At 29.3% G+C, this 8,662-nt stretch overlaps 1 long non-coding RNA gene across 1 annotated transcript; it reads left to right on the top strand.

Moving 5' to 3' along the window:
* Positions 1-7,075: 7,075 nt before the first annotated feature.
* On the top strand, positions 7,076-8,037 carry LOC127709313 (uncharacterized). Its single transcript, XR_007985584.1, has 3 exons — positions 7,076-7,137; positions 7,495-7,558; positions 7,818-8,037. It is a non-coding gene; the product is annotated as an uncharacterized LOC127709313 (long non-coding RNA).
* The last annotated feature ends 625 nt before the right edge of the window (positions 8,038-8,662 follow it).

Genomic DNA, 8,662 nt, shown 5'->3' with positions numbered 1-8,662 from the left:
ATGTTTCAGTCATAGACCTTGGATAGACTCCGTTGTAGCAGACTAGGGAGAGTAGCATATAGTTCTCGTAACGCTATACAATAGTAACAAGATCATTCTACTCTGAGATTGTTAAAGGGCCTGTTTGATAGAAGTGACACCAACGTTCTCCAACACTACTAATTTGTAAATTTAATGTTTGTTACAGATGGGGGCCAGAGGCAGATTCAGTCATAAACCTGGAATATGGCTTATTAAAGATCTGCTTCGATGGAATTGACAACAATTTTCTCAAACACATCACTAATCTTTATTATCTGTTTCCATTACAGAGTTTATACAGAGCATATAGGTATACCGTATTTTTAATTTTTTTTTGGTCCTATGTAAGTTTGTCATAAAGAAATATTATGTGGTATTAATGTCAATGGGATAAAACACATAGACGAAAATAAGTTAAATACCTTTATAAGTATGGATGTAGAAAGACAGACTACCCCATAACCAAAAGAAAGGAGAGACAAAAATATACAAAACAATACACAAACTAAAAAATGTACAACACCAACCCAATCAAAGACCAAGGATGAACTCAGGTGATCCAGGAAGTTGGAACCAAAAGAAATGACAGACAAAAGTCTACAAAACACTAAACTGAAAACTAAAAATGTGCAACATCAAGCCAACCAGAGACCATGGGATGAACTCATGTGACCCAGGACAGAAGTACTACTAGGATGGGTTTTTTACTACCAGGACAGGACAGAAGTGGGTAAGTAATTGATATGTTAACAAATTTACAAATTGACAAAGTCAAGGGTGTTTTTTTCATTCATTTTTCTTCAATTCTAAATTTTTTAATGTGACAAGATAAAGATGGCACATAATTTTTAAATATAGTTTTTTAGAATTATTATTCTTTCTTTGTTATTTTGAAGTATCTTCATGTTTGACAAAATTTTAACTTCAATTTAACTTAAAAAAAAATATGCTCCAAAATTTATTAAATTGATACACCTTTTTTTCACAGAAAATATTGGTTATCTATTTTAACATTCATGTGAGTCAAGTTAAGATAATTATGACTCAGTCTTACTCCATGAAAACACTGGTATCTTGCATTATGAGGGGCTTTAGCAAGGGGTGCTACCAAAATTTGTGTAAAAGAATAAAGCTTTCACTCACTGAGTCAGAAAAATTACTCATTAATTCCAGAGTTCTGATCAGGGTGAATCAAATTCCCACGAAAAATAAAGTCCTTATACTGAATTCCCTTTGGCTTCAAAAATAAATAACCTTGAAGTCTGTAAAAAATCCTTATGCCCCTGCATGATGATAGAAAATTTTAAAATTTCACTGAGTGAAGGGGAGGTAACTCATATGAAATGAATTTACAAATTTGAAAGAATTTAAACTACATGATCCAATTGAGCTATACATTTGTAAAGTAAGACCCAGGGACCATGCTCAGAGAAGTCATTTGTGTATATTATTTTACTTTAGGGAAGTTGAGTCAGTACAATGCGTGGATACAGCCATTTTGAAAAGGGGGGTTCCAAACCTAGGAACACTATGAAACGTTCACATATTAAAAAAAAGAGGAATCAGAATGAAAGGAGGGATTCCAACCCCCAGACTCAAAATTTAGATATTTATGTGAAGTATTTATCAATTGAAAAAATATGACTGGGTTCAGATTATTTAAATTTCATATTTTTACTCTTAATATGTATTGGTATTTAGAACAAAATTTGAATGCAGGAATTTTTAAATATCTCAACTTTTGATAATTTGAAAATGCACACATTTACTTCTACTACTACTCCTATGTGGTTAATCTGCAGGCGAAATTTCTATAACACAGATGTACTGTGTGTGTCATCCAGTACACCCCAAGTTAAAAATACTTTAATTCTGAATTAGTTATTTTTATATGAAAAAGTCGTCTTTTATATTTGTTATAAATACTCACCATTAAAATTTCTAATATTTCTGAAGGATTATGATGAGCAATTTTTAATTTGTGAAAGTTTTCATGTTATTTATTACAACAGTAGCCAAATGATCATTTGATCCATGATAGCCAAGTACCTGTACTCAAAACATGTCTATCTTTTCTTCTTGAATGCAGTAAAAGATTTGTCCATAATTTTCAATAGTTAAATTATGCATCTATTAATGTGCAACAACATAAGAAGCAAAATATAGAAGTTGGAGATTAACCCAGGGTATAACGCCTTCTTTATATTTGGGGTGTTAATTTAATATTAAAAGTTATCAATACAGAGATGATGATAGTTGCAATAACTTCAGATGAGGTTTATCCTGGTTATGATTAATTTCTCTGTATTTTCACCACTACAGACTGTCATTTGATCCAACGATTGAAAGTTTTTTTTAACATTGTCTTAAAGGTCTATCAGTGCTTTTTTTGTGGTGAAAAAAAAAGTAAAATCACAAAAATACTGAACGCTGAGGAAAAATCAAACTGGAAAGTCCCTAATCAAATGGCAAAATCAAAAGATAATGAGTAAATGCATTTTTTTTGGTTCTTCGTTAAAAAAAAAAAGATGTCATTTAAATTTAAATTTCAGATTTATAATGAAATAATTTTCCTAAAATTTTTACATTTTCAAAGCATTGTAGTTGTCAGATTATAGAATAACATAGTACTTGAAATTGATTTAAACTCGTAGTCTAGTGCATGCAAAGTTCCAAAGCAAAACATTCTTTATCTTCAGAGTTTTGGTGTAGACTTAACAAATATCAAATGATCATTTCAGAAATACATTATGCTTGGAGCGCTGTGTGTCTTTACTAACACATAACAAAGTTGCTTATTGGTGTTTAAGTAGTAGGGTTGGTTATATCTTCTGTTTGTTTCAGTTGTTCTTTGGATGGTTCTTTGGTTTTGAGGTATTTAGGGTGTGGTGTTTACCATTCGAAGGAATCTATATATGTAATTCTGAAATGAAAAATATTTGATATTTCTAGTCATAAAAAAAATAATCAAATGTTTGAACATAAAGCTGCTTTGAACTTTGAATCTGTACGATTTTCATACTTTCTTTAATTTCTTAATTTTCAAAATTGAAAATGAATATCTTCAATCAAAATCAAAATCTAAATTGTATTTGACATATTATGATGAAATGGAAAACTAGAAAACATATTCTCATAAATTCTGTTGAATTCAGGGGAAGTGGAAAATGATCCCAAAAGTTTTTTAGATATACTTTATCTTCTTCAAAATTGTTTCTGGGTATCTACATCTTTAAAGCACTGATCGCTATTAAGATAATAAAGAAGTAAAAATACATTTTTATAACAGTCAAGCCATAACAAAAATTCTGCCACACAAAAAAGAATTTGGATGTTTAAAATACATTTATTATAGAGTTATAAACGTAATCGCAAAGGTTATTAATTCTTACATGACTGAAAGCTTGTACAAGTCTAAATATTTGGTGAACAATAACAAATTTCTATGATATATATATTATTATCACTATTTTACTGAATTTTCCTTTGATCTTACTGATAATTTCCTTTCTCAGCATAGTAGAAAGATATGGAAAGTATCTCTAGAAACTAAGGCTGCACATGCCATTGTCAATGTAAATTTCAACGTCGTCACAAGCAAAACAGCGATAAACAGATTATCATTAGTCATCTCAACTTGATTGTTTTTCTCACTTTCGCGGTACCGGCTCAAGGGAGAAAATCAATCTCATTGAGATGACCAACGAAATTTATAATGATTTCCAATACCCTAAAAACTTCATTTTGAGTTATCTGAAACTATCATCATCTCCAAGTGAAGAGTTATCTAACTTATCAATCCCGATATCTTACAGTAGTTATCTCCCTTTGTTTAAAGCTTCTCAACCTTGGGTTAATTTTCAACTCTCACCTTCAACACTAGGTTTTTATCCACAGATTCCAGACATTTAATGATAACTTCATTATTATGAGACCATAATTGACAACTGGTATTAATGTTTTAATTTTACTTGTTAGTCCCATTTAACAATTGCTCATCTTAATTTGTAAAATTAAATTGTCTTGAGTTTAAGCATTTCTTTGTAAAAATTTCCTGTTTAATAGAAAATTAATCTTTTTAACTTCCCAAGCCATTCTTTGATCAATATATTAAAGGATAATTTTGTCCAGCTTCTTGAAACAATTTTTCTTTTTTGCAATCAAAAGTATTGACAGTGAGCAGGATCATTTCAAGATCACAAAAAAGGAGCTGAAAACTGGTCTATTTTATTCTATTTATCATGTGTACATGAAAAGGAGTAGATTGTACAACACAAAAATTTCAAATTTCAAATCATAAGTTTGTTGAAATATAGCTCATTTTATACAATTTAGATCTTTTATTGAAAAAGGTATTAGACTGATCTTAACCCTATCATACCGTTTGAATTACAACATAAATTAATTTGCTCCTTAGTATCAAACCATTCTATCTTTTTCAAATTTGGTAATTACAATATAGGTAAAGCACTTGCCATCATAAAATACTTTAAAAAAGTAAAATAAGTAAAACCCAATTATCAATAACTGACCTCAGCTCTTCTTCATTGGATCCTTTTTGAAACTCATTGCCAGACAAAGAGTAATCTAAGAGCTTGACTCTCTAACAGGGATCCAACTTTAGCCTCATTAGTTCAAAGGAGTTTTCCATTAGTCCATCATAATTAAGAAATAATTGTTGCAAGCTATACTTTATTGTAGTTTTAACATGGGTAGTCATTATATACGTGATTATTTTTGCCTGAGCGATAGCTTACAATCAGTTCTGTTAACCAAGCAGTTTTAGATTTATATTAGACCCTGTTTCAGACTTTGGGGATTTAATCACTAAAAAAGTTAAAGATAACCAGACTATTTTAGATTTAACTGGTAATCTGTTTTCTTTTCCCGGTAGCAAAAAAGAGCTGATTCCTGTAAGTCTGTATATTGGCTGCTTCTGGTTCTTATCCATTTAAGGAACCAATGATTCCGGAGAGTGCAGTAACCTTGCCTCAGTCCATTATTGTCAAGATATCAGTGATTTTCCTTTTTTTCTGACAAAAGTCATTGGAAGTAATCTTATATAAAACAAATTTTGATATAACCAATCAAAAATGTTATCATAAGTAATCTGGGAACAAAAAATTTTACTTTTTCAATTGTAAATTTTGCTACTATTTTTCTTTCAAGTATAAAACTAAAGTAAAAAGTAAAAATCTATTTTATTGAAGTATTACGTGCCATTTGACTTTTGAAATTAATTTAAATTATAAAGTATTGAAATTAATTTTTATTATAAAGAATCAGGATTTATATCATTTCTTTGAGTTCTTAATTTTTTCTTTCTAAATTTTTTTATTAAATCTAAAGATTTCATACTTGATACATGTAATATCATTTTGCATCATATTTGTATTTTTTTCATTTCAGCTTCTTTTTCTTGTACTACTGAAACTTCACAGAATAATTGCATACATTTTGATGTTGTGTACCTGCTTATATGAAATTGTGTGAGGAATTTCCCCCCATTTTCCCTTAATTCTGATCTTGATGATTGTTTTCCAAAATTTTCAAAGATGGTACTGATTTTGTGTAATCAACTCCTGCAGTTTTCAATCTCAATCTTTTTAACTTCACACAATGATTGTACAAATATTTAAGTTGTCCACTTGGTACTATTGAATTGTTTAATAATTTTTTTCCTGACTTGGGAACTAAGTAATTTTTCATCAAAGGTAAAATAAATAGTTTTTAACCCATATCTTTTGGAATTCACAGAGAGTTTGCAAATCTATAGAGACTTTTACAAATTTTGGGACTATGCATGACTACTATGTACATGAGTAGTAAACCTTGAAAATGAGATATTTTTGTTTAAACTATGCTTCAAAATATTTAAAAAATGTTGATTTATATGTGTTTATTATACTATTACTACACTGTACTTTTTTTCTTACATTTGTTTAAGTATTTTCATATCAGATGTCTGGTAACTTATATAAAAGCTATTATCTAGAGCTCTGTAAATAAAAAAAAATGTAAACATAGTTCTAAAATATACTTTTAATGAGTGGAAGAAATTGTGGGGTACATAATACATTTCGTAAATTATCAAAATACAAGTTACCTGTTTAAAAGCATGTCTGGTATTTTTACAGTACTTTTTAAATGAATTTAATAAATTATTTGTATTTTAAATTGAGAATTTCTTCAGTTTCCATGATTGGAAAAATAATGTGAGATGCCTTGGAACAACTGGTGACTATTGTACATTTTATGATGTACAATGGAAAGGACATTTCATTACTTAGATAAAATGGATTCAGTGGACTGATTAGCATAAAAAACTATGATGGAAAACCTTTGAAAGCAGCCAGGATAGCAGCTCCAAGGAAGATGGTCAAATAAATCTTCAACCAAGTCTGAGGCTTTACCAAGAAATTAAGAAGGCAAGTTTATTTAAGCCAAATATTTGTATACATTTTCTAGAAATATTCGACAAGAAGTGCATATTAAGACAACACGCCAGCACCCTCCTGATCTTACGCATGCAAAACACCATTGATGTATTAATTTTAATAAGTTTTATGATTTAAGTTACCATTTTCTTGAACAAGATTTTCGATCAAAATATTTAAAACTTCAAGGGGAGACAAGTACAATTAACAGCAAGATTTGTTCATTCAATGGGATATAACTGTTAAATTTGCACATCACTTTCAATGTGCAGTTAAATTCCAAACAAAAACCTTTGACTTGTTTTATTTTTATGATGTCAAGTTTTCTGTTTAGTCAGGTTAATAGTTACTCCTTGCTATAGATCAATGACATTTTGTATTTATTTGCATTACTAACAAATTATCCGAATTAATTAGCAATGTTGCTAATCATCAGATGTTTTTCATTTTCCGCTGCTAGGCGAGACATCTCTGTCAACAGTTTATCTTACAAACTTGTGTTGATACTATTGTGTACATTTTGTAAGAAATCAGAACATTATATAGTGACTTTATATTTATAGAGAAATGGATTTGTAAAATATATAATGTGTCTTTTTTAATTCTTTTTAGGTTCTTCTGTGACATGTTTTCATGGTGTGGGAATAAGACTTGGTGGTCTAATACAGCTAATACGAAGGTATGTACCAGTATGTTAGTCCTGTTTTGAAAAAAGAAAAAGTATTATAAAATGTATTTGGAAATAGCATGTGCTCTATTTGTGAAGGTTTGTAGGAGTTTGGTATGAAGTCTTTGCTTTCTTTAATTGCATTTAAAGGAGTAAATTTAATTATCTGATTTGATTATGTAAAAGTTTGTTGGGATGCTGGTTTGCTGTTCTCAACTTCTATTACATATTTATAGACTATTTAATTTGCCACTTGACATTTAGCAACCAACAATCAAATGAATCAATCATTCAAAATATGGAATATACATACAGTATATCAAAAATGATCCTTTTAAACAATCTTCAATGACTAATTTTATTTTTCAGGTTAGCATCACAGCTTGTCTGTAAAGATTGAAGCTGGGAGAGGGCATTGGAGCTGACTTTTATGGTAAGAACCAATACAAAAAAAAAAAATATGTAAAAAAAGAAATATGTTAGACATCTACCATTGACTTGTTTTTCATCCTTTTCTGCTAATAAAGACTGGTAGTTCAAAAAATATATCAGCAAATCACTTTTCAACAAAGTAAGAGAAAGGTTTTATGAATCATGATTATAATGACCAGTTATTTATTATTTTGCATTTGATATTGTTTCAATTTTCAGATTTTAACAATTACGTTTAATTCTGTATATTTCTTTTTCAGGTAACGGTGGCTGCATAAAAGGGCTATGTGATTTTACTGTAACAGTAAAGAATGTAATTCAGACTTTTTTTGTGTATGTTTGAGAAAATGTTTATAATTTTTACAAAAAGAAAAAAAAATTATGTACAGGTTCTCCATTTTCAACAAGATTGGAAGTTGTAGGTTAATAGGTCTTTGAAATTTCAAAAATTACTTTCTATTTTCTGTTCATACTCATGTCTAGGCACTTCCAGTAGTTTAAGAATGGAGAATCTAAAAAAAAAAGAAAAAGAAAAAAAGAAAAAGAAAAAAATGTTCAATTATTGAAATGTTTTTTATTTTTGCATATTGTAATATATTTTTTCACCTTTGTGTCATTTTTAGCTGAGTTTATAACAAAGGGTATATTATTTTAAGAATATTTTACAAGAAGCATAGTTGAAGAATATCTTGATGAAAGTAGATTGATTGATTTTTGGTATTTAACACCACTTTCAGCATGATTTGCTATATCTTGGCTGCCAGTTTTTATTTGTGGAGACAGCCTGGTGAAAACATCCCCTTCAACAGAGAAACTGGCAATTCTAGTCAATTAAGATTGACGTTAAACACACCTACAATATGAGGGTTCAGAGTGTTGACAGGCTAGTGATACAGTAGTTGAACTACTTTGACCATTGAGCCACCATTACTCCATCCACACTAAATATGTTATTGAAATGTGTTGAATTTTTGTAATTTAATTATTTTTTTATTTTGATTACCGATATACTATTTATGTTTTTTGTTATATATAACAAAGATGTGGAGTTCTAACAGGGTGAAATTTAGGTCAAAGGGAGGTAATTTATTATACTGTGTTTAAC

Source organism: Mytilus californianus, unplaced genomic scaffold (genome assembly GCF_021869535.1).
Source record: "Mytilus californianus isolate M0D057914Y unplaced genomic scaffold, xbMytCali1.0.p SCAF_7, whole genome shotgun sequence".
Lineage (NCBI taxonomy): Eukaryota > Metazoa > Mollusca > Bivalvia > Mytilida > Mytilidae > Mytilus > Mytilus californianus.
The sequence above is the reverse complement of the archived record's forward strand: the minus strand, read 5'-3'. Positions and strand labels throughout refer to the sequence as shown.